This window comes from Narcine bancroftii, unplaced genomic scaffold (assembly GCF_036971445.1).
Source record: "Narcine bancroftii isolate sNarBan1 unplaced genomic scaffold, sNarBan1.hap1 Scaffold_258, whole genome shotgun sequence".
Lineage (NCBI taxonomy): Eukaryota > Metazoa > Chordata > Chondrichthyes > Torpediniformes > Narcinidae > Narcine > Narcine bancroftii.
This window is the reverse complement of record NW_027211993.1, coordinates 118,269-144,694: the sequence shown is the minus strand read 5'-3', so window position 1 is coordinate 144,694 and position 26,426 is coordinate 118,269. Positions and strand designations below refer to the sequence as shown.

Here is a 26,426-nt window from a genome sequence, read left to right as displayed (position 1 = left end):
GTAGGGAGGGTTTAGTACGTTTTTTAAAGGAATATCTGTGTCGGCACAACATTGAGGGCCGAAGGGCCTGAATTGTGCTGTAGTGTTCTATACCATTCACAAAATATTAAAGTATGAGAGTTAACAAGCAAATGTTGGGTTTTCAGGCACTGGATGAATATTAAATATGCTCGGAAGCATATATTTAATATGTAATTGACATCAAAATAACTGTCTATATATAATGATGGCTTTTTTGTTACCTTTTGAAAACATGTTAAAATCACAAAAAGAGCACAAGTCACAAGTCAATGTCTCACAAAAAAGGTACATAAATTAATCTCAAAATGGCTGCGATTCAAATATTTCAGTCATAAGATCATTAGAAAGGAGGGGAATAGGAGAAGTATTATTGATGAAAGAAACAAATTACAGAAAAATCAGCTTTGGATTTCTAAACAGTAGGCAGACAGTGGAAGCTTTCTGGTAGAACTAATGACCAAAATAGATTTTAAAAATACCTTTGGTGTGAGATGACCACAGACCACTGAATGTTGGAAGGAAGTGGATCAATTATAAATATATTTGCATCAAAGTGTGTAGGATATGCAAAGTTTTTAAAATCGCTGGAAATCCGAGCTTTTATACAGATTGAAAACATCTATTGTCATTGTTCAGCTACAACCTCTTTTCGGCTATGGCCTCCTTAGGTCTCTGCTCAAAGTTTAAGTACTCCCTTTCCTGTGAAGCAGTCAAGTTTGTGTGTCTTTGGCACTTCTATTCTACTGACTACATATAAAAAAAATTATGTTACGCTAAGCGTAAAGAAAACAAGGCTTTTACTTAAAAGTGATGTGGCCCCCAGGGTATTAATGTATTAAAGGTTTTTGCAATGCACTTTGGGCAGTTTTCTGAAACATATTGTGATCCCAAAACAATAAAGTTTGAAGAGTCTCACGCATGTTTTGGGGCAGCTGCAGATGGTGTAGGAATAAATCACTTTATGCACTGATACTGATGACTAAAGTATTTCTGGTGCTATTGACACCTGTTTTGCCTCAAGCAGTCTTTTCAAATCCCAAAGCTCTCACCCTTTCATATTTTCCCTTCACAGGAAATAATTTTTAGTGTTGTGTTACAGTTTCTGTCTCAAAGGTGACTTGTGAACATTTTATGTTGCAGCAGTGATTTTTAAATCCCCTGTTATTCTCAGTTCATGTTTCCCAATTACCAATCCTCAGATTTATACAATGTCTTTCCTTTCACCACCTTGAAGCATCCCTAAGCACTTTTACCATGAATAAGTCTTTTTGAATGTGATCGTATTTGCAATATAATACAAGAAATCAAAGCAGCTTTCACAAAACATAGAACACTGCAGCACAGTACAGGCCCTTCAGCCCCTGATCTTGTGCCGACCCATATATTAATTAAAAAAATACTAAACCCTCCCAACTCCTTAACTCTCTATTTTTCTTCCATCCATGTGCCTATCTTTTAAATGCCCCTAATGTTTCAACCTCCACCACTATCCCTGGCAAGGGGCAGTCCAGGCCCCCACAACTCTCTGCCTAAAAAACTTACCCCGTTGTCTCCTGTAAACTTCCTTCACTTTGTACTCGTATCCTCTGGTATTTGCTATTCCTGCCCTGAGAAACAGGTGCTGGTTATCCGCCCTATCTACACCTCTCATAATCTTGCAGACCTCTATTAAGTCTCCTCTCATCCTTCTATGCTCCAAAGAGAAAAGTCCCAGCTCTGCTAACCTTGCCTTATCAGACTTATTTTCCAATCTGGTAACATATTGGTAAATCGCCTCTGCACTCTCTCCAAGGTTTCTGCACCCATCTAACATTTTACACCTGCTCCTCTAGTTAAAAGATTGTGAATGTTTATCATTTCCTGCACTTAGCCTGCAAGTCTTTGATTCCCCTAACAACAAATATCTATCAAGCTTTATCTTGAATATGCTCAGTAATTGAGCCTTCATGGATATTTCTGGAAGAGAATTCTAAAGATTCACTATGCCCAGCCCAGACTCATTGAGAGCTCAGCAGTGGAAAGAGTCAAGAACTTAAAGTTCCTGGGTGTCAACATTGCCAAGGATCTATCTTGGAGCCTCCATGTCAATGCAATCATGAAGAAGGCTTGTCAGCAGCCATACAGTGAAACCCCATTATAACGTGCCCTGACTTTACGTGAATTCGGATAAAATGCGATGAGTCATTGGACTCAGGCGTTGGACTGCCGACAGGAGCGGGGGCATCATAAATGACTCGGCAATTCCAAGCACAGATGCACATGAGTTTATACACAGACACTCCAATATTTCAAACACAAGTATTGGATCATTGGTCAGCTAAGTGTGTCCTCGCATTACGGAGGGATTCGAAACACTTTGACACAGAAGTGTCTCAATCCAGCGAAGGTTGAGTTCACTCGTCTGCCACTCGTTACACTGACGGACTTAGCATGACCCAGCTTTTTTCGCAATATGATTTTATGGACACCAACGACTGTACTTTGTGAGGTGTTTGAGGAGATTCAGTATGTCACCAGACTCTCGTAAACTTCTACAGGTGTACCGAGGAGAGCATTCTGGCTGGTTGCATCACTGCCTGGTACGGAGGTGCCAACGCTCAGGACAGGAAAAACTCCAGAGGGTTGTTAACTCAGCCTGTGACATCACGGGTACCAGACTTCACTCCATTGAGGATATCTACAAGAAAGCAGCCTCTATCCTCAAGGACCCCCACCACCCAGGCCATGCCCTCTTCACTCTGCTACCATTGGGAAAAAGCTATCGGAGCCTAAAGACAAGCACTCAACAGCACAAGGACAGCTTCTTCCCTGCTGCCATCAGATTCCTGAATGACCTATAAAGCAAAAACACTGCCTGACTGACTTTTTGTGAACTATCCTTAGTTATTTGAAAGGAGGTTTTTATATAAATGAGATGCTGCTGCAAAATATCACATTTTGCGACCAGTTCATGGCAATAAATTCTGATTCTCTCATCATGAGGCTGTAAACACTGGTCTAGATGTCTCAGTCAGGTGACATTTTTACATCGACTCTGTCAAGCTTGCTCATCATTTTGCATTTGTATTGAAGTCACCTCTTATTTTTCTGAACACTGGAGGGGGCAAGTTCAGAGTGCTTAATTTCTCACCTCATAGGGCACACCCACCACCCCCAGGAGTCAACACTCCTCAATTCTAGCGAGCTGGGCTTGGTCCTGTTCTCCGGCACTGTTTGTGTGGAGTTTGCACATATTCTTGTGACAACGTGAGTTTCCTTTAGAATCACTGGTGTGCCACAGCGTGTTTCCGTGTAGGCCACGGAAACTTTTTCACCCACTGAAGTCCTGTTGGGTCCGAGGTCATATCTTTGAGTTTTGGCCAAAAATATCAGATAGTTACCCCAACATTGTGAAGGAATGTCTTCAGAAGATCCTGCCCTTCACAACCACATCTTCGTGAATTAGGCTTTTCGACATTGTTTTATTTGAAGACAAAGGCACGCAACCACATTGAAGTGGAAGCCGGGTTCAGGTATGCATTATCTAGGACAAAACCAGGGATGTAGAAACTGGTGAAGATTTTGATTGGAAGTTTTTATATTCAGTGTATGCTTGTAGAGTTTTTGGTTCTTTAAAAAATGTTAAATAAAATAATTTAAATTAGATAAAGACATGTTTATTACATGGCTGTCTTTGACTTTAAAATATTGCTTGGTCAGTGTCACTAGTGGGCCATGGCATGTTAGGCTGGAAGCCAGATGGGCCTTAAATCAAAAAAGGTTGAGGACCACTTTTAGATGTTCTCTTTTTTCCCAAAAGGTCAAAGACATACAGGTTGTTAGGCTAACTGGTCACTCGAGCATCCCTGGAAGGGGAGTAGATAAGCACATGGAGAGAACAATGAGGATACTGCAGTGTGGATTTAGTGAACTGAGGAGTCTGTTTCCAGAACTCCACAGCCAAAACCTCAACTGTTTCATCGAAGTATTCAGAATAGGGAACAAGGATTTTCCTTCAACAAATTAAGACTTGCCTTAATTAATGAAGAATTTTTTTAACTTGTAGTCCTGGAGATACAGGAAATGGAGGTAGAAAGAGAAGGGTGGTGAACCACCAGACCTTCTGAGGGCAATGAATATTTGGAATTTAGGCTGGTGCACTATGAAGACTCAGTCATTGAGTTCATTCGAAACAGATCAATAGATTCCTGCAAATTAAATAAAATGTCAGAAGCATGTGACTATACTGCAGGGAATAATGTTACATTTTTTGTGTGTGGTTTTTATTTATGACTTGGATGTGAATGCCAGAAATGTGTATTAAGTTTGTGGATGAACTGTGGTGTTGTGGGTAGCAATGGAGGTTTGTCTGAAGCAACAGCAGGATTGTGGATCAGATGAAATGTTGGGTACAGCCTTGGTAGATGGAATTAAGTCTCAATAAGTGTGAGGGATGCACTTAGGGACATCAAAGAGGGGAATGATATCTACAGTAAAAAAAAACAAATGCAAATGCTCAGTCAGGTCAGACTCTGGGTCGGAGGAGACAGTGAGTCAGTGCCTGGTGTCGGGTGAGAGGAGGAGGAGCCAAGAGACAGCTTCAGAGGGTGAGTAAAATAAAAGCTGCACTTACCGGGACTTGGGCTCAGTCAGGTCAGACTCGGGGTCGGAGGAGACAGTGAGTCAGTGCCTGGTGTCGGGTGAGAGGAGGAGGCGGAGGAGTCAGGTGTTAATTGGGGTTAATTGGTAAGGGGCTAATAAAAGTAGAAAAGGAGGGAGTGGCCAGCGAGGAGCGGCACAGTGAGTGAGTGGCCCAGTGAAGGAGTGGGGACTTTGGCTCAGTGGCCCAGTGAAGGAGTGGGGACTTTGGCTCAGTGGCCCAGTGAAGGAGTGGGGACTTTGGCTCAGTGGCCCAGTGAAGGAGTGGGGACTTTGGCTCAGTGGCCCAGTGAAGGAGTGGGGACTTTGGCTCAGTGGCCCAGTGAAGGAGTGGGGACTTTGGCTCAGTGGCCCAGTGAAGGAGTGGGGACTTTGGCTCAGTGGCCCAGTGAAGGAGTGGGGACTTTGGCTCAGTGGCCCAGTGAAGGAGTGGGGACTTTGGCTCAGTGGCCCAGTGAAGGAGTGGGGACTTTGGCTCAGTGGCCCAGTGAAGGAGTGGGGACTTTGGCTCAGTGGCCCAGTGAAGGAGTGGGGACTTTGGCTCAGTGGCCCAGTGAAGGAGTGGGGACTTTGGCTCAGTGGCCCAGTGAAGGAGTGGGGACTTTGGCTCAGTGGCCCAGTGAAGGAGTGGGGACTTTGGCTCAGTGGCCCAGTGAAGGAGTGGGGACTTTGGCTCAGTGGCCCAGTGAAGGAGTGGGGACTTTGGCTCAGTGGCCCAGTGAAGGAGTGGGGACTTTGGCTCAGTGGCCCAGTGAAGGAGTGGGGACTTTGGCTCAGTGGCCCAGTGAAGGAGTGGGGACTTTGGCTCAGTGGCCCAGTGAAGGAGTGGGGACTTTGGCTCAGTGGCCCAGTGAAGGAGTGGGGACTTTGGCTCGAGGGACTTCGGTGAGCAGGGGCTGAGAAGGAGCTTATTAGTAAAGGGTATTATAGCAAGAAAGGAGGAAATTGAGTCAGTTGGGGTAGTTAAGTGCTCCAGTTGTGGGATGTGGGAAATCAGAGACACCACAGCTGTTTCTGATGACTACACCTGCAAAAGGTACATCCAATTGCATATAATGAGTGACCGTGTTAGGGAGCTTGAGCTGCATTTGGATGAACTGAGGATCATAAGGGAAGCAGAGGCAGTGATAGAGAGGAGTTACAGGGAGACAGTCATCCCTAGAAGGCAGGAGTCAGGGAATTGGGTGACTGTGAGGAAAGGAGGGAGAGTCCCAGTGCAGAATACCCCTGTGGAAGTGCCCCTCAGCAACATGTATTCGGCTTTGGACACTGTTGGGGGGAACAGCCTATCAGGGACGAGTCGTGGGGAACAGCCTATCAGGGACGAGTCGTGGGGGTCAGGTATCTGGCACAGGGGCTGCCCCTGAGGTTCAGAAGGGAAAGAAGGATAAGAATAGGATTCTTGTAGTTGGGGACTCATTAGTCAGAGGGACAGATAGAAGGTTTGTGGGACGAGATAGGGGATCCAGGTTGGTATGTTGCCTCCCTGGTGCCAGGGTCAGAGATATCTCTGATCGAGTACATAGCATTCTGCAAGGGGAAGGAGAACAGCCAGAAGTCGTGGTCCATGTGAGGACCAATGACTTAGTTAGAAGTGGGGATGAGGTCCTGAAACAGGATTATGTAGAATTAGGTAGGAAGTTAAAAAACAGGACCTCCAAGGTAGTAATCTCTGGATTGCTGCCCATGCCACGAGCTAGTGAGGGTAGAAATAGGAGGATGTGGAGGATGAATGCGTGGTTAAAGAGATGGTGCAGGGGGCAAGGGATAAGATTTCTGGATCAATGGGATCTCTTCTGGGGAAGGTCGGACCTGTACAAGAGGGAAGGACTCCACTTGAACTGGAGGGGGACCAATGTGCTGGCAAGCAGATTTGCTACAGCTGTGGGGGAAGGTTTAAACTAATTTGGCAGGGGGGTGGGGAACAGAGTGTGAGAGCAGTGTCAAGGGAGCATGGCCACCTAGATAGGAATAATAATAACAAAGGTAGGATGGAGATTAGGGTAAAAGGTAGAAAAGAGAATATATGTGAGGGTCATTCTCTGAGATGCATATATTTTAATGCAGGAAGCATAGTGAACAAGGTAGATGAGCTGAGAGCATTGATAGATACTTGGGGTCATGATATTGTGGCAATTAGTGAGACCTGGCTACAGGAGGGGCAGGACTGGCCACTTAATATTCCAGGATACATTTGTTTTAGATGTGATAGATCAGGGGGTAAAAAAGGAGGAGTTGCTCTGCTTGTTAAGGAGGACATTACTGGCAGGATGGCATGGGTGGAATTGAGGGGTGGAGGAGGCAAGAGGGTGCTAATAGGGGTGTATTACAGACCACCAAATGGGCCAAGAAAATTAGAGGAACAAATTTGTAGGGAGATAACGTATATGTGTGAAAATCATAGGGTAGTGATCATGGGAGATTTTAACTTCCCACACATTGATTGGGATACCCATACGGTTAGAGGGCTGGATGGGCTGGAGTTCGTTAAATGTGTTCAGGATTGTTTTCTAAATCAGTTAGTAGAAGAACCGACTCGGGACGGTGTAATACTGGATCTCCTGTTAGGGAACGAGCTAGGCCAGGTAGCGGACATTAATGTTGGAGAACCAATTGGGTCTAGTGATCATAATTCTGTTAGTTTTAGGGTAGTTTTAGGGAAGAGCAAGGAGAGGCCTAAAGTTGAGGTTCTGGATTGGAAAAGAGCAAATTTTGAAGGAATAAGAAGGGATTTGGGGAGTATTGAGTGGGACAGGATATTTTCAGGTAAGGATGTTAATGAAAAGTGGAGGATATTCAAAAAAGAAATTTTGAGGGTACAGAGTAGTTATGTCCCAGTGTGGATCAAAGAAAAGGCTGGAAGTCATAGGGAGGCTTGGTTTTCGACGAATATTGGAAATTTGGTTAGGAGAAAAAGGGAGGTGTACAAGAGGTATAAAGAGCAGGGAGCTGAGAAGTTGAAGGAGGACTACAAGGAGTGTAGAAGGAATCTTAAGAAAGAAATTAGAAAGGCCAAAAAAAGGCATGAAGAGGCTTTGGCTGTCAGAGTAAAAATAAATCTAAAGGGTTTCTATAAGTACATTAAAAGTAAAAGATTAGTGAGAGATAAAATTGGACCCCTTGTAGATAGCGAGGGTAGGCTGAGTGAGAAGTCAGAGGAAATGGGGGAAATTTTGAATGATTTCTTTGCCTCGGTATTCACTAGGGAAAAAAATGTTGAACCAGTTGAAGTAAAGAAAAATAGTGGGGAGGTCATGAAGCATATAAGGATAACCGAGGAGGTAGTGATGGCTGTGTTAAAAAAGATAAAGGTGGATAAATCTCCCGGACCGGACAAAATATTCCCTAGGACACTCAGGGAGGCTAGTGGACAGTTAGTGGGGCCATTAACAGAGATATTTAGGATGTCACTGGCCACGGGGGTGGTACCAAAGGATTGGAGGGTGGCGCATGTTGTTCCTCTGTTTAAGAAAGGGTCCAAATGCAAACCTGGGAATTATAGGCCTGTAAGTCTGACGTCTGTGGTGGGCAAGTTGATGGAAAGTGTTCTGAGGGATGCTATTTACAAATTTTTGGAGGTTTTGTCAGGGGTAGATCATGCTTGACAAACCTGATTGAGTTCTTCGAGGGGGTTACAAAAAAGGTTGATGAAGGGAAAGCTGTGGATGTTGTCTATTTGGACTTTAGTAAAGCTTTTGACAAAGTTCCCCACTGGAGGTTAGGAAAAAAGGTGGAGGCATTAGGTATAAATAAGGAGGTAGTGAAATGGATTCAGCAGTGGTTGGATGGGAGGTGTCAGAGAGTAGTGGTAGAAAATTGTTTGTCCAATTGGAGGCCGGTGACTAGTGGAGTTCCTCAGGGTTCGGTCCTGGGTCCACTATTATTTGTTATATATATTAACGATCTGGATGTAGGGGTGGAGAATTGGATAAGCAAGTTTGCGGATGACACAAAGATTGGTGGTGTTGTGGACAGTGAGGTAGATTACCGTAGATTAAAAGGTGATTTAGGAAGGCTGGAGGTGTGGGCTGAGAAACGGCTGATGGAATTTAATACAGATAAATGCGAGGTGCTACATTTTGGAAAGGCAAATTTAAATAGGTCATATACATTGAATGGTAGACAATTGAGGAGTGCAGAGCAACAAAGGGATTTAGGAGTTATGGTAAATAGTACCCTCAAGGCTGATACTCAGGTAGATAGTGTGGTGAAGAAGGCATTTGGAATGTTGGCCTTCATAAATCGGAGTATTGAATTCAAGAGTAGGGAGGTTATGATGAAATTGTACAAGGCACTGGTGAGGCCAAATTTGGAGTACTGTGTACAGTTTTGGTCACCAAATTATAGGAAAGATATAAACAAAATAGAGAGAGTGCAGAGAAGGTTCATGAGAATGTTGACAGGATTTCAGGGTCTGAGTTACAGGGAAAGGTTGTGCAGACTGGGGCTTTTTTCTCTGGAGCGTAGAAGATTGAGAGGGGACTTGATAGAGGTGTTTAAGATTTTAAAAGGGACAGACAGAGTAAATGTGGATAGGCTTTTTCAATTAAGAAAGGGGGAGATTCAAACTAGAGGACATGGTTTAAGATTGAAGGGGGAAAATTATAAGGGGAACATGAGGGGAAATTTCTTTTCGCAGAGGGTGGTGGGGATGTGGAATGAGCTTCTGGCAGACGTGGTCGAGGCGGGATCATTGGTTACATTTAAGGAAAGACTGGATCGTTACATGGATAGGAGGGGACTAGAGGGGTATGGATCGGGTGCTGGTCAGTGGGACTAGGAGGGTGGGGATTTGCTACGGCATGTTCTAGTAAGGCCGAATTTGGCCTGTTCTGTGCTGTAAGTGGTTATATGGTTAAAAAGACCCTTGGAGTTCAAATACAGAAGTCCCCAAGATTTACAATGCAATGCTGGAGTACTAGTGATTCTCCTGACCACTAGAGGGAGTCAGAAATGAGTTTGGTTGCAGGTTAAGTTGGATTCAAGATGTATGCTTCCACAGTCATGAGTTGTATTGCTCTATATTTCAATAGTTAATAAAGTATAGTTGTTTTAAAAGAACCCAAGTTTCTTTATTACAATAAAAGAAACATCACATGATACCAGGAATATGTAAGGTACCAGAAGTGGAAGAAAGACCAGGATTGTGCAGAGTGAGAATGAGTTGATATAGCAGAAAACATGAAAAGTGTAAAGACTCCAGATGCTGTAAAATGGACTGGAAATGTCAACCATGAGTGAAAGTTGTTCAAACAAAAATTCATGCTGTATCTTCAAGTCATTAGACTCAATAGCAGACATGATGCATGGAAGATTGCACTGCTACTTACTGTGGTGGGACCCGTGACACTGTTCACCAAAGAAAAATGAAACATTTGAGAGATGTGTGTTTTCCTTGCGCATATATCTGATACTTTTGATACTTTTTTTTTTACAGACTTGATACTTTTTTTAATAGACTTGAAATTAAAATCAAGAACATGCAATTTTGGATCGATGCAAGATTCAATGATCCGTGATCAAATTGTGTTCAGGATTATTGATATGAAAGTGAGAGAGAGGGAGGGAGGTTGCTGCAAGAGACAGAGCTTACCTTAGCCGGAGCTGTGAAAATATCCCACACCAGTGATTTAGCTCTGCAGCACGCGAAAAAGTCCGATGATAGTGCAAAAGTCAGTGAAAATGAAGGCACAACCATAGCCAGTGTGTGTCCTCATGTATAAACAAAAAAAACAAGATATATGAAACAATAAAAAGATGGAGAGACATACAATTGCAAACAATGTGGCACTCAACATGCACCAAAATGATGCCCAGCCTAAGGAAAAGTCTGTAATAAATCCAAAGGGCAGAATCACTATGCAAAGTAATGTTTTTCCAAAGGGAAACAAAACAGAAGTGAAAGTATGCACATTGTACACACTATAGAAGAAACTGCTCTCAGTGATATACTTTTTGTTGGCATGGTAATGCAGGAAGATTATAAACCAACAGAGATTGAACAGCCAAGCATGAACAAAGTCGGGCAGGACAAGTAGACTATGTCATTGCATACAAATGGAGTAAATATTCCTTTCAGGCTGAACTCGGGGGGGAAAAAGTCAATTCGATCTGTGAGCTTGGCAGGGCAATGAAGATAAAGCCATATATCCATGCAAATCCTGTACAGCTCAAAGCCTGCAATGGAAAGAGCATCAACATGAAAGGTACATGTAAACTCAAGGTGAAAGTTAAAGATAAAGAGCTCCGCTTCAGACTCACAGTAGTCTCAGATGGACGTGAATCATTGCTTAGTGACAAAGCATGTGAAAACTTGAGCCTAATCAAGAGGGTGTATCACATTATCAGCACCAATGCACGGAATAGTGTAGAGGAAATACAGGATCAATTTCCAGACATCTTCAAGGGATCTGGAGTTCTACCATTTACTTATAAGGTACAGTTAAAGGAAGACACACGGCCAGTAGTGCACGCCCCGAGGTGAGTTCTAGTGTCACTAAAAGAAAAGTTCAAGCAGGAACTTGACTGAATGATGCCACTAGGGGTCATAAAGAAAGTGGAGGAGCCCACTGAATGGATGAATTCAATTGTGTGTGACATAAAGAACAGTGACTTATGCATGTGCATGGACCCAAAAGACTTGAATGCCAATATAGAGGGAACATTATCAGATTCCAACCAGAGATGACATTACAAGTGAGATGGCCAGTGCAAAGTTTTTCACTAAATTGGATGCATCCCAGGACTTCTGGCAAATAAAAGTGCACAAAGATAGCCCAAAATACAATGTTTGACTGATACTCCTGTCTGATGATGCCTTTTGGAATTTCCTCAGTTGCAGAAGTGTTCCACAGGACAATGGAGCACATCATAGAAGGCATAAATGGGGTATATGTGTACATGGATGACATGATTCTATGGGGATCGACACAAGCACAACACAATTAGAGGCTCATCAAAGTGCTACAACACATCCAGAAATAAGGATTAAAGTTAAGCAGAAAAATTTGTCAGTTTGGTGTGAAGGAAATCACCTTTCTGGGAGATAAACTGTCAGAGGTAGGTGTGGAGCCAGACAAGAGCAAGGTGAAAGCAATTTTAGAGATGCTCAGACCCACTGACAAAAAATGCATTTTGAGAGTGTTGGGAATGATCAATTTCACTGGTATATTCATACCAAACCTGTCTTCTAAAACAATGTACCAAAGGAAGTTGTTACAGGACAAATGCGAATTCAAGTGAACAGCCAACCACAAGGAAGAATGGGGACAGCTGAAGTCCATTTGTACTACAGAACCATAGCTTTTGACATTCTTTCACGCATCGAGACGGACAAAAATATCTACAGACTCTTCAAAAGATGGAATAGATGCCGTACTACTTCAGGCTATAGGAGAAGATTGGAGGCCAGAAGCATATGCATCAAGGACGATGAAAACATTTGGTTATCAATATGCACAGATCGAGAAAGTGTGTCTAGATCTGGTCCATGGACATTTTTTGAATATTTTATTTTTCATTTTCCATCAATAAAAAAGAAACATTACATATTTCTTCAATATATACAAATATCCACCAACTAATTTACAAACATGTGATGTTTTCCCCCCTCCCTCTCCCACCCTCATAAGGAAAAAAACCCTGGAAGGAAAAATTTAAATCAACCACCGGTCTAGCCCTGTATGATCAGATCAGCCACAACATTAAAAAACAAATAGATGCAGTGTCGGTGCTTCCAATGGACATCTGGAGAAGCAATTGAGCCACTCCCCGAAATAATTTTTAAAAATTAATTCACCTATTGGTATTTTTGTCGGGGTGCGGCTACATTTCCATGTGCCTAAATATGGTCTGCCATTAAATTTATTCTATGCTCTTGCTATCCCACACCGAATCCTTTGTCTTTGGATCTTTCCTAATGCTCCCTGCCAATGGTTCAATTGCTAGGGCAAACAGCCCTGGAGACAAAGGACGACCTTGCCCTTAGGGGAAATATTGATGATATTTGTCCATTTGTAATATTTTTTGCTCAAGGTTTGTCATAAAGTGTTCTTACCCAATTAATAAACATTTGTCCTAGTCCGAATTTTTCCAATACTTTAAACAGAAATGGCCATTCTAGACAATCAAAGGCCTTCTCTGCATCTGAGACTATTGAACTCGGGTCTTGTTTTGATTGTTCCAAATGTATATTAAACAGTCTACTCTGGTTGTTAGCAGAGTGCCTTTTCCTAATGAAGCCCCCTTGATCTGGATTTATCAACTTTGGAAGGTACTGACCTGGCCTGTTGGCCGGTGCCTTGGCTATTATTTTATAATCAGCATTTAGCAGTGAGATGGGTCAATATGAAGATGGTTTCAATGCGTCCCTGTTCTTTTTTGGTATCTCCACAATAATAGATGTAGAAAGATTCTGGGAGTCTGCATCTCCGCCGCATGATTGACTACGTTCATATCGAGGGCATTAATAGGTCTTTGAATTCCTTATAGAACCCAGGACAAAGCCATCCCCTCCCAGAGACTTATTTGTTTGTAACGACCCCAAGGCCAGATCTATTTCCTCATTGGAGAAGGGGGCATCTAACTCTGTCTGGTCCTCTTGGGCCATCTCCGGCAACTTAATCACACATAGGAACTTTATTCGAGTCCCTTGGTGACTCAGTTTTATACAAATCCTCCTAATAAAGTTTAAAGGTATCATTAATTTCTTTTGGGTTATATGATATAAAGTCTGCATTGATCATCCTTGCGGTTTCCTCTGCTTTCAACTGCCATGCCAAAACTTGTGTGTTTTTTCACCTAACTCGTAGTATTTTTTCATGGTTCACAAGTGTTTTTTTACACTCTGTATGTTTGCAGAGTGATGTATTTTAAGTTTTTTTAAAATTCTCCAACTCCTGATATTTCTCTTTCGATCCTGAGTTTTGATATTCTTTTTTTCAATTTTGTGATCTCCTATTCCAGTGTCTCCACCTCAGCCAGATTTTTAAAAATATCTTTGGTACGCAAAATTATTTGCCCATTTAAATAGGCCTTTAGCATATCCCAGAATTAAAAAAAAAACTATTATTAGTTGAGAGGCCATTTGTTTCACAAAACAAAGCTATTTGGCCCCTTATAAAAGTACAGGTCTAAGTTTCCCGCAGAGTAGTATTAAGGTGGTCTTCCTTGCTAGTGCCATTGCTGTTCTCAGCACTGCCCCCTGATCCTAGTTAACAAATCAGATCAAAACCAGCCTCGGGCATTGATTTGATGTGGGGTGGGGTCCAAATGTCAATTGGGCCCCCTCTACAGGCAGAGGGGCCCTAAGTTGACTCACCCCCACCCCCCAGCACTTCAGGGGTCCACCATTCAAAAACCTCCATAGGGCATTTCCCCTCCTCCCCCCCTCCTTCAGGCCCAATAATCTAATATTATTACGATGATTATAATTCTCTAGATACTCCAACTTATCCATTAGTTGATTCTTCTCGATGACCCACATATTAGTTGCAGTCTTTACCTTTTCCTGTCTGTTCTGGACATCCACCATCTGTCTTCCAGGGCCCTAAACCGATTAGTCAAAGCCCCGATTGAACTCCTCAGGCTGAGCAGACCCTCGGACACCTCCTTCAGCCTGGCATCCAGTTGCTGCTCCAATCCTCCGATCTGGTCCGCCATCGTCTGCCAATACATCTTGTTTGGGCGAGCCCAATGTTGTAGGCTTCGTCTTCGTGTATTCAATGTTAGGCCCCGCTAACAGCACGGGAACCTGTGGTGGCCAGTGTCGAGTGAATTTTCACTCAGTGTTTCAACTGCTTCCAATAGGTCCTGCACTTCCACAGCCTCCTTCTTATTCTTCTTGCCCATTCTTTCTTGTGAATCTTTTTTCCTTGTTTTAACATGCTTTATCTGGGAGCTCTCTTGGCATGTCTTTTCACCCTCTCCACATCACATGACTCTCCTGGTCTATGAACTTGAGAAATTCCAGTTATGTGTATGGCCAACCAACATGCGTGCAGACAGAACACAACCCATTAATATCCATATCAAGAGAAATGTCAGTGAAATGTTGCCGCAAATCCAAAGACTGATGATGAATTTACAATATTATGACTTTGAACTTGCATAAACACCAGGGAAACTTATTGTGTTAGATGATGCGTTATCCAGGGCAATGACGCAGAGTGAAGCACACAATGAGAGTTCCACAGAGACTGATGTGAATCTCCAAATTAACCTGATTACCGAATCTCTCTCTGGTTGCAAAACCACATGACCCTCTGCCAGACAGAAGTGCCTCCGACATGCTCTTTCACCTGTTGCCTTTTGAAAACAACAATCCATTAGTGAAGTCACTTGAGCACTCTTCAAAGCTCTTGCAAAAGCTGTGAAGCCCTGATATGTCTAGCATGGGCAGAGCTCCAGTATTTTAAGATCTGTTTTAAAGTGTTTGTATGTAATCTACTCTAACAAACCTTTCCCAATTTATCTCCCAAAAATATATCTATATACTCTGTCACAGTGTGTACTTAAGTGAGTGTATGTATATGTATCTGTTTGCATGTGTGTGTGTGTGTGTGTGTGTGTGTGTGTGTGTGTGTGTGTGTGTGTGTGTGTGCACACATATATGTCAAAGAGCGGATGAACCCTCTCTTAGGGTGAATGGCCATCTAGCAAACACGTGCTGTAAAGCACAGAAAGGGCATCCCTTGCATTGAAGCTTGGTTTTGCCATTCATTGCAACAGAACTTCCCCCAGCTGCCTCAGCTACCTCACCACATCACTGGATCCGGGCAGGGATGTTGAGAGGGTGGGTCTGGACCTGTGCAACCCCAACTCACCTAAATCCATTCACACACATGCTGTTTCTTTGAGGAGTGGGGTATCCTCATATCAAACCCCACAAACTGAAAGGAACCATCATCATCCTATGGGATGGACAGCCAGAAGAGAGTGTGTGTGTGTGTGTGGTGTGTTGACATGATTTACTCAATTGCAGGATACCTGAAGTCACCTGAAGACAGCAAGTATTTGAGCTGTAATGAACTTGTTTGAAACCGCAGCCAACGAATGGACACGTGATTTTTCGTTTAAACATGTCACTTGTGCATTCATTGGCTCCAGTCACTGGCAGCTGCCAGCCAGTTAGTTATGCATTTACAGTTAGTAATGGATCAGTGAAATAACCAGCTTGATTTTTTCAATTCTTGTGTTGGTTAACTAGCAAAATACTTTTCATTGTGTTTTGTAATTTCACCCCATTATGTCAAAATGAAAGTGTGAATTTCATGAATGAATTCTCTGAAGAATGGACATTTATTAAACAAGGGAAAAGTTGTTTTGAAGTTCTTTGAGGAGGATGCAATTGCTCATTCAGTATCAAAAATGGTGGGAGGTCAGATATAATGAAGCATATACATACCAAGAAGCACAAGAGATGAACGCTTTCCTTAACTATAAAAGAAACTGATTACTTGATTAAGAGAAATATAGAAGATAAAATAATAGCTGCAGAAGTTGTAATGACCTTCCACCCTGTTCATCATTATTATAGGTCTTTCAGCTCAAATAATTATATGAACATACTTCTATCAAATGTATTTTCGGATTCCAAAACTGCATCCAAATTTTCAAGTGCCAGGACGAAATCTACTTCAATAGTAAAAAATGTAATCGCTCTATGTACTATTGCAGAGAATGTCAAAGGTATAAATTCCTCATCTTTTACAGCATATCCACGGATGCAAGTCATCACCAGGCAGAAATTTTTTCCCCTTTAATTATGCAGTTTTTTTTTTCCTGTGAAAAAGGCTTGCTGATCAAGCTGTTGCAAGTAAAATCCCTTCCAGGTGAAACCTCAGAAACTCTTAACACTTATTGAGTTAGGAGTTCCCGAGAAAAATTTGCACAGCTTTTGGTGGAGATAATACAAATATTAATTTTGGTGGACGTTCGTGTCAAGGTGTGATCGAGGTCTATTCAAAGTTGAAGCAGAGCATGAATGATTCTGTGGAAGGTGTTGGCTGTCCCGCTCCTATTCTGCATAACGCTGCTCAAACCACATCTGATGTCCTTTCGACTGACATTGAAGTAATTGTAATGAAATGGTTTTCTGTTCGAATTGAGCGATGAAAGGATTTTTGCGATTTTGTAGGTCTTCGGTATTCTTTAGTTCTCTTGCATTCTAAAACCTGTTGGGTCTCTTTAATAACTTCAGTTGAGAGAATCCTCAGATTATTTGAAGCACTAAAATCATACTTTAATTTCAAAGAAAAGGTCCCAAAAAATTCTTGTTGACTTTTTCAATAATCCATTGTGAAGCCTACTTATATCCTTTATTTTTTGATTATTTTATTTATGAATTTTAAACCACAGTAATAATTACATTACATTCGATTCAAAAATTATTTCAAAAAATTATACACGTGGTCTAGATAATCCCACCCCACTATCTCACCTTCCACGCAATCCCTAGAGAAAAAAAAAGAATGAAGAAAAACTGGAGAATGCGACAGGTACAAGCACTGAAACACACCACAGGACAAAGCAGGTTTTCAGTTGAACTGATTTATTTGAACTTTGTGCATGGCCCTTTAAGGGCAGGCATGAACTCCGCCCTGCGCAGGGGGTGACATCATCACGCTGCCCGAGGCGCGTGCCATGGCCCAAGTCAGGAGGTATTGCAAAACTCCTGATGGCGCCATCTTACCGCGGCTGTCCCACCAGCGCGGCGTTACAAGTGGGGCCAGTTCACCACGAGCGATGTGCGCCACCACACAACCCCTCCCAGAACTGGCTTATGCGTCTCGCCGCTTGGGCGCCCGACCCCGTCGTTTGGGTTGAGCCGTCAGCACTGGTTGGCTAAGGTCTAAGAGCGCCGCTTTGAGCCTATCTGTCATAAACAGCTCCTCCCTTCCCCCAATGTCCAGAGTAAATATCTTGCCTGAACGTTTCAGGATTTTATAGGAGCCCTCGCCGGACGAATACAAAGTTTGTCGTATCCAGCTCTTTGGGGATGCATATCAGGTGGTTGCTGTGATGGGAAGGTAGAGGGGGGCACCAGTGAGGCTAGCTTGTCCCGCAAGTCTGTCAGGAGGGCTCGGTCCCCGGTGCTGGAGTCCGTGCTTGAGCTGAAGAACTCACCAGGTAGCGACAGCGGTGCGCCGCAGACCAGCTCTGCAGACGATACTTGCAAGTCTTCCTTAGGGGCCATTCTGATACCGAGCAGAACCCAGGACAATTCGTCCGCCCAGTTGGAGCCGGTGAGCCACGCCATGATGGCTGACTTGAGGTGTCAGTGGAAACGCTCCACGAGTTTGTTGGCCTGGGGATATGCAGTAGTGTGGTGAAGCTTGATCCCCAGGAAGTTTGCCAGTTGTGACCAGAGAGCGGATGTGAACTGGGCGCTCCTGTCGCTTGTCATGTGTGCCAGAACGCTAAACCTGGTGATCCAGTGGGCGAGCAGGGCTCTGGCACATGACTCAGCGGAAGTATCTTTGAGCAGAATGGCTTCCAGCCACCTCGTCATGCGGTCAACCAGTTAATAGGTAGCGGGTGTCCCTGGACACCAGTAGGGGACCTAAGATGTTGATATGGATGTGCTCAAACCTCTTGGCCGGGGGGAGGGGGGGGTCGAATTGCTGCATGGGGGTTTTAACATGGTGCTGGACCTTGGAAGTTTGGCATTGCATGCAATTCTGTGCCATCTGGGCTACATGGTTCTTGGGACTATGCCACATGAAGTGCTCTGCCACCATGTGCACTGAGGCCTTGATTGAGGCATATACCAGGTCATGAACCATCTTGAAGGCTTGCGGCCTCCATTGATGCGGAACTACCGGACACGGCGAGCCAGTGGGAACGTCGCAGAGTAGCGTATCAGGCTGCCCGGTAGTTTTAAGTCCTCGAGGCGGAGGCCCATGGCGGCAGTTTGGAAGGCTTGCGTCTTCTTAGTCCCCTTTTTGCGTCTGTGTTAGTTGGGTGTAGTTCAGGCTGGGGAACAGGTTGTGGATGGTGGGCTGTGAGAACGCATTGGCAACGACATTGTCCTTACTCGCCCAGATGGCACATAATCACATATTCAGCATGTTGCTAAAGTTGAGCGTGTTTTCTTGTCAATGAATGTTCTATGGACAAAAGAACACAATAAGTTGGATGTGACCACAGCAGAAACTATGTTACAATGTAAATGGAAAATAGACTGTCAGTGCAAGGTATTTTATAAGCAAGGACCTATTAAGGAGAGCCAAGTCGTCAGTGAAATATGATTAAAGGTATGTAATCTAAATACTTATATTTTAATTGGGTAAGAAATGAATATTTTGGTCAAGTTAACGTGATTAAATTAATTTAATCCAGAATCAGAATTTATTGCCATGAGCAAGTCATGAAATGTGAGGTTTTGTAGCAGCATCAATAGTCCATACATACATATTATAACCACCTTAAGACATTGCTAAAAAAAATAGAGCACGAAAAGTAAGGCAGTGTCTTTGGTTCATTGATTATTCAGGAATCTGATGGCAGCGGGGAAGCTATACTGGTGCTGCTGAGTGCTCGTATTTAGGCTATTGTACCTTTTCCCTGATGGTAGCAGAGTAGAGTGCATGGCCTTCGAGGGTAGAGGCTGCTTTAAGACACCACCTCATGAAGGTTCCCTCGATGGAGTGGTCTGGTGCCTGTGATGTCGCAGACCGAGTTAACAAACCTCTGGAGTTTATTCTTGTCCTGAGCATTGGCCCCTCTGTACCAGGCAGCAATGAAACCAGCCAGAATGCTCTCCACAGTACAACTGTAGGTGTTTTCGAGAGAGTTCTCCAGATGACTGTGTATCCCGTAATTTTTAGTATGTTTTTCTCATGTAGTAATATTAATTTATCTCAATGTATGTATTTATATGCAAATTAGAAAAAAATTGAATTTAAATCTGAACAGGGTGCCCTGTGTTTCTATTTGGCAAATCTGGTCACTCTATGTCAGGGATTGGTAACCTTCAGCATTAAAAGAGCCATTTGGGCCTATTTCCCACCAAATAAAACCCATCTGGAGCCACAAAACCAGTTTGATCCCTAAAATGAAGAAAACACCACATATATAGTTTCATTACTCTTATTCTATGTATATAAGGACTATAATTTGTTACATTTATGAAATAAAAGAACTAAAAACAGAAAACGAATGACATTTATTTCTGTTCGTAACAAAGCAAAACAACAAATTCTTTCGAACTAAAAAAAGACACTGGCACGTACAAGTTTCAAATAAAATACACAATGCTTACCTGTTTGAGTCCATCCTTTATTTGTGGAATTTAAAAAAAAAATTGCTTTAATTAAAAAGAGCAAACAAAAAAATGCCAGTTTGAATTTTATTCTGAAGGTTGCCGTCATCCGTTGACTTTTTTCGGTCGCGTCAACCGCCAAACTAAATATAAAACACAACTACATCAGTACAGGGTCCAATATAATATATATTTGCAAAATAATAACTCATTGAATGATTTCTTTCACCTGAATGTGACTTCTGCTCCTGAACCTCACTGCACAGCTGGTCAATATTAGGGCTGGGCTGTAAGACGTCACTTTGATCTTCCTGAAGGTCATCTGTGAGGCGCCCACGATGTTTGCTTTTTATGTCGTTCATGCTGGAGAAAACCTGCTTGCGCAAGTATGTGGATCCAAAGAGCGAAAGGACTCCGGATGCCTATTTTTTCGTGTTCATACAAGTGTCGGGAATTGAATTCCACGTTTCAAACACGTTTGCCCGGTTCGGGGAGGTTTCCAATTTCACTCCATTTGTGCTTTCGTGATATCTTGATGGTCCTGTCCTTGACAGTCTTTGCAGAGAGTGGCATGTCTCTGATTTTCTAAACAATTTCACTCTCACTTTTGAAGCCCTAGGACAGATGTTCTTGAGAAACGATTCTTTTAGACGTTCCCTATCTGCGAACGGCTTCCCGTGTCTGGCCATCTCCCGAGCTGCCCGCAGAAGCACTCGAGTTTGTCGATTCCACCCACTCCTTCGAAGTATTTTCTACTCTGATCAGCTTTCCGCAGCAGTTCCGAAACTGCTCTTTTTCTTTCATCTCCAGCTTTGTCGGCAGTGAAAGCAAACGAATCTGTCCGTGAAGCATTAAATGTCCCGTTTTCATCCGAAACTTCTCTTTTTTTTTTGGATTTATCCACGGTTAGCTTCATAACAAGTCGCTTGTTGGGCTGTGAGCGGAACCAACCTCTACAGTGCCGTGAGGCAAATTTTGATCGACAAAACACGATTTAATGTTACAAGATCACCTTAACCTCCAAAATAATAATTATTACCGTGATAAAACATCAAAAAATAATTTAAATAAAATAGCCATTTACTGCATTCACATGATTCACATGATATTAGGTTGCAGACCCCTGCCCCGCGTCCAACCCACGGACTTCATTCACCCGGCCTCCTTTTTTTTTAACGGTCGAGTGATGAGGCAGGAGGAGAATGGTGGCACCTACCGCTTCTCTGGGCCGGTGAGCCCCGTCCGCAGGCTTTAATTTGGGCGCGCAGCATCCACGTCACCCGCGCCCCAGATCTCGCGAGAGCGCGGCCTCGACGATGAGCGCGCTTTTAATTTCCTCCGGACGGAAGAGACAAACTGGACGGAAGCGACCCAGACGACACGCCCCAGCATGCCCCGCGGTTACAGGCGCACGCGCGGTGTGGACGGGATTGCGTGTCCCTCGAGCGCATGCGCGTTGTGGGCGGGACTGCGTGTCCCTCGAGCGCACGCGCGGTGTGGACGGGACTGCGTGTCCCTCGAGCGCATGCGCGGTGTGGACGGGACAGAGATTCCGGAAACCCCCCCCGCCCCGCTCTCTCTCTCTAGGGCGCATGCGCAGCGACGATGAGGCGCCGATAAGGTGAGCTTGCTCGAACACCCTCGCACTGGGGAAATGTCCTGAAGCGTCGGCCTGCCAGGAAAAAAAACAACCGTGAAAGTAAACTTGGTGGTGGAACCAAAATGGAGCAGAGAACGTCTGTTGTTGCTTGGTTGTCGTGTCCCGGCCTTGGAGCCACCCGAGGGCATCCCCAGGCTCAGCCTGTGTAGACACTACCCGGACCTCAGGCTGTTCAAAGTTGCAGGCCTCGAACACCCTGACTGATCTGTGAGCACGAGGGATAGGACGATGGGCCGTCTATTCACCCCCCCCTGAGAGAGGAGTGGATGCTTGGACCAGTAGCAAACCGCAGGCACACCAGATGCTGGAAACTGGAGCAAAAAGAAGCAAACAATCTGCTGGAGGAACTCAAGAGCGTCGTGCAGTGCCAATGGGAGGAAAAAGAGTGGTCAACGTTTCAGGTGGGAACCCTTCATGGAGACAGAATGCAGAGGGGAGATGGCCAGGATAATGAGGACAGGCTGGGGAGTGTTAACCAGGGGCCAGCCAGGGATGAGCATGGCAGATAGATGGGAGATTTAGGAGACAGAGCTGTTAAACAACCCTGAACCAGACCGTTCAACCCATCTAGTCTGTGCTGAACTATTCTGCCTAGTGCTATCCACTTGAACACATACCATAGTCCTCCATATCCCTCCCATCCATACACTGAACCAAATTTCTCTTAAATATTAGCAGGTCATTCCACACTCGCTTCCATCCAAGTGAAGATGGTTCTCCTTAATATCCCCTCATCCTTGTCACACCTAACCTCCATGGAAAAAGTCTGCTTGCATTTACTCTCTGTTCCCCTCATAATTTGAATACCTCTTTCAAATCGCCCCTCATTGTCTGATACTTCAGGGAATAAAGTTCTTATCCAGTGGTTCTCAACCCTTTTGTTCCCCACTCACATACCACCTGAAGTAATCCCTTTCTATCACCGGAGCATCCTATGCCATAAGGGGTTATTTAAGGTGGTATATGAGTAGGGGGACAAAGGTTGAGAACTACTGTTCTAAACGATTCAAACTTTCCCTCTAACTCAGCTCTTAAAGTCCCAGTAACATCTTTGTAAATCTTCTCTGCACTCTTTCAATGTTATTGATCTCTTCCCTGTAGGAGGGTGACTGAAATTGCACACAATACCCTAAATCAGGTCTCACCAATGCCTTGTTCAACTTCAATGTAACATTCCAGCTCCTGTACGCAATACTTCCAATGACCTACCAACTGCTCGCGTGCCTATAATTAGTCAGATTATTAAAACCTTTCTGAAGCAAAGGAGCCACATTAGGTTTCTTCCAGTTCTCTGGTAAAGGATGTTTTAAATACCTCTGATGGGGCCCCTACAGTTTTTTCATGTCTTCCTCAAGATCCATGGAATATCTTGGCAGACTCTGAGAATTTATCCACCCATATTTGCTTCAAGACAGCAAACCTCTGTATAAGGTTCATAACTATAAGGTTCATAACTTCACTGCTTCTTTGCCTCACTTCTATAGACTGTGCTCATCTCCTAGGTAAATACAGGTATAAAAAAATTAAGATCTGACACATCTCTTGGCTCCATGCACAGATGACCACTTTGGTCTTCAATAGGACCAAATTTGTCCCTTGCTGTCATTTTGCTCAATACAATTTTGGAAGATTTTGGGATTTTCATCTATCTTGTCTCCCAGAACCATCTCATGCCTCCTTTTGCCCTCCCCCCATGATATCCTTATGGTTTCTTGCATTTTTTTTGTATTTCTTGAGTAACTCGTTTGTTCCTTGCTGACCATGCTCCTCCATGTGAATCAGGGTCTCAATAGTTTTGCAAAACCAAGATTCTCTGCACCTGATTTCTTGCCTTTAATTTTGACAGGAACATACAAACCCTCTACTCTTAAAATTTCACCTTTTGAATGCCTCCCACCTATAAACACACCTTTGCCATAAAACAACCTGCCCCAATCCACACTATCATCAGTTGCATTTCTTGCAACTGTCTGCCATCTTTCTGTAAATTTGTTTCTCCCAATCCCATTAATGGGGTCACTGCTTTCTAATTCCTTAGTTTGACCCATGTAGCCTCAGTCGATAAGCCCTTAGTCCATTCTGTGTGAGCGCAGCCATGATATTTTCCCTGGTGAGAAACACCACCCTTACCCCTTTCACCCTCCCTATCACATCTAAAACAATGGAACACCAGAACATTGAGCTATCACACCTGCCTCTGTGGCAGCCATGTTTCACTAATGGTCACCATGTGCTGATCCATGCTGTAAACCAATGGTTTTCAAACTTTTTCTTTCCACTCACTTAACACCTTAAATAATCCCTTACTAATCACAGAGCACCTATGGCATAGGGATTACTTAAAATGGTATGTGAGTGGAAAGGAAAGGTTTGAAAACCACTGCTCTAAACTCACCCACCTTTCTTAGAATGCTACTTGCCTTTAAATAGGCACAACTCAGAACATTATTCCCACCATGCTTAATCTTTTAATGCCTGTCTTTGTCTAGAGCCTTAAGATGATTTTCCACAGCCTCCCCATTATCTTTTTCCCATCCTCCTACAACCCTAACTTGAATTCCCCAGTGTAGCACTAACAAACCTCTCTGCCTCTCAAATGATCCCGTTCATCTACTTCCCTAGCACAGTTTGTAAGAAGTTGCAGGCAGATGCACCTCTCAAGTGAAGTCATCAAACCACTTTCAGTAAGAAGTCATCCTTACTCCCAAAGAGCTGTCATTACTCCTTGCAAAGCCTTTCGTCCTCCAACAATGGATGCTCCATTTATATTTCCCTTCCTTTTATTGGTTGCAATTAATTACAGTCGCCTTTCACCTTGTACAGTTACACTTTTTAAATTGTCCTCTCACTCACTCTTGTGCCAAACTCCGTCCCTGGAAATATTTTTTTTGAAATTTAGACCTATAGCACAATAATAGGCCCTTCCAGCCCATGAGCCTGTGCCATCCAAAACACCAATTTATCTACAAACCCTGTACGTTTTTGGAGGGTGGGAGGAAACCGGAACACCTAGAGGAGGCACACGCAAACGCATGGAAAATGCACAAATTCCTTACAGACAGTGCTGGATTGGAACCCGGGATGCTGGTGCTTTAACAGTGTTATGCTGTCCGTTACACTAATGGTGCCTCCCTCAAAAGTTGATGGGAAGATGCAAGGGAGTGAGAGACCAGAGAAAAGCAGTCTTGTTGAAGGGTTCTGACCCGAAACATTGTCCTTATTTGTTCTTCCAGTGGTGATACTGAGTGCCTCCTGCAGATTGTTTTTTGCTGCCAAGGTTAGTGGTGGAAGTACGATTATGCAGGGGATGGGGGTCGGAGATAGGTTTATGTGGAAACAGCAGTGTTTCAGTTTTCTTTAGGCATCATGTTTGTCACAGATGTGGACTGAAGGGCCTGCTCCTCTGCTGTTCTACGTTCATGAGGTTCTACAACATGGAAACAGACTGGACCAGCTGAGCTAGTCTCTTTTGCCTGTGTTCAGCCCATATTCCTCTAGGCCTTTCCTGTCCATGTATCTGTCTTAAATGACTTTTGAATGTTACAATTGTCCTGACATCTATTACTTCCCCTGGCAGCTCATTCCATTTACCCTCTATCATCTGTTTGAAATAGGTGCCCCTTTTTAAATCTTTTATCTCTCACCTGAAATCTATGCTCTCTAGTTTTAGATTCCCCAACATTGGGAAATACTCTAAGGGTATTTACCTTCTCTTGGAACCTCATAATTTTAAAAACCTCTATTATATTGATAATGAGTTGAGGAACAAATGAGGCCTCAGATCCTGTCTGTACCTCTTATCTCTCACCTGAAACCTATGGCTTCTTGTGTTGCAGTCACAACTGCTATGGTTTTAATTTTTCTGCTATTTCCCCTATCAATTCCCCTCATAACTGGATACTTCTGCCAACCCCCCACCCCGCTTCCTCTGCTGCAAGGAAACCAAAACCATCGTTTCTTACCTTGCCTCTTAACTCTATCCCACTGATAGCCCAGTGAATCTCCTCTGCATCCTTTCCAGAATTATCACATATTTCCAATCATGTGGCAGTCGGGTATCTCAATATTCCTTGGGTAGCCTGTTCTTAGGTCGAACTATAATATTGGCTTCCACTATTCTCGTGGCATCCTATCTGGATACTAGTGACTTGAAAAAGATTACAGATTCACCTGAGGTTGAACAATCTTTAGATCACCTGATGGTGATATCCTTAGATGCAGAAAAAGCATTTGATAGAGTTGAATGGAATTTTTTGTTTAAAGTTTTGGAGAAATTTAAGTTTGGTCCTTTTATTGGTTGGATTAGGGCTCTATATAGTAAACCGGTAGCTAGAGTATTGACGAATGGTTTGATTTCAGAACCCTTTAAGTTAACTCGATCAACTCGTCAAGGTTGTCCTTTATCACCAGCTTTGTTTGCGTTAGTGATTGAACCTTTAGCTGATAAGACAAAATACACAGATACAAGGTATGAAAGTTTTAGACAAGGAGTATAAAATTAATTTATTTGCTGATGAGGTATTGGTGTATTTAATAAACCCAGATCAGTCACTTTTGCATTTGAAGGAATGTTTAATACAATATGGATGTCTTTCTGGATATAAAGTTAATTGGGAAAAAAGTGAAATATTACCGGTAAGTGAAGGAGATTATTCAGTTTATAAGAATATTATTAATTTGAAGTGGACTGATCGAATTAAATATCTGGGTATAATTTTGAGTGTTAATTATCAATCTTTATATAAATTAAATTATGCTCCGTTAATGAAAAAAAATAAAACTGATTTGAATAAATGAAAAGATTTACCTATTAATTTAATGGGAAGGATAAATACAATTAAGATG

General features: G+C 43.2%; 1 protein-coding gene across 10 annotated transcripts in view; it reads left to right on the top strand.

Annotated features, from left to right (window-relative positions):
* Positions 1-21,494: 21,494 nt before the first annotated feature.
* The window catches only part of sec22c (SEC22 homolog C, vesicle trafficking protein), a 75,096-nt gene continuing 70,164 nt past the window's right edge, over positions 21,495-26,426 (top strand). For 6 of the 10 annotated variants that reach the window (XM_069912903.1, XM_069912908.1, XM_069912907.1 and 3 more), the window contains exon 1: positions 21,517-21,982. The gene's annotated coding sequence lies outside the window, so the exon portion shown is untranslated. Of the gene's footprint in view, positions 21,983-24,814; positions 24,859-26,426 lie in introns of all 10 variants that reach the window. The other 4 variants (XM_069912909.1, XM_069912905.1, XM_069912911.1 and 1 more) reach the window with 3 other exon arrangements.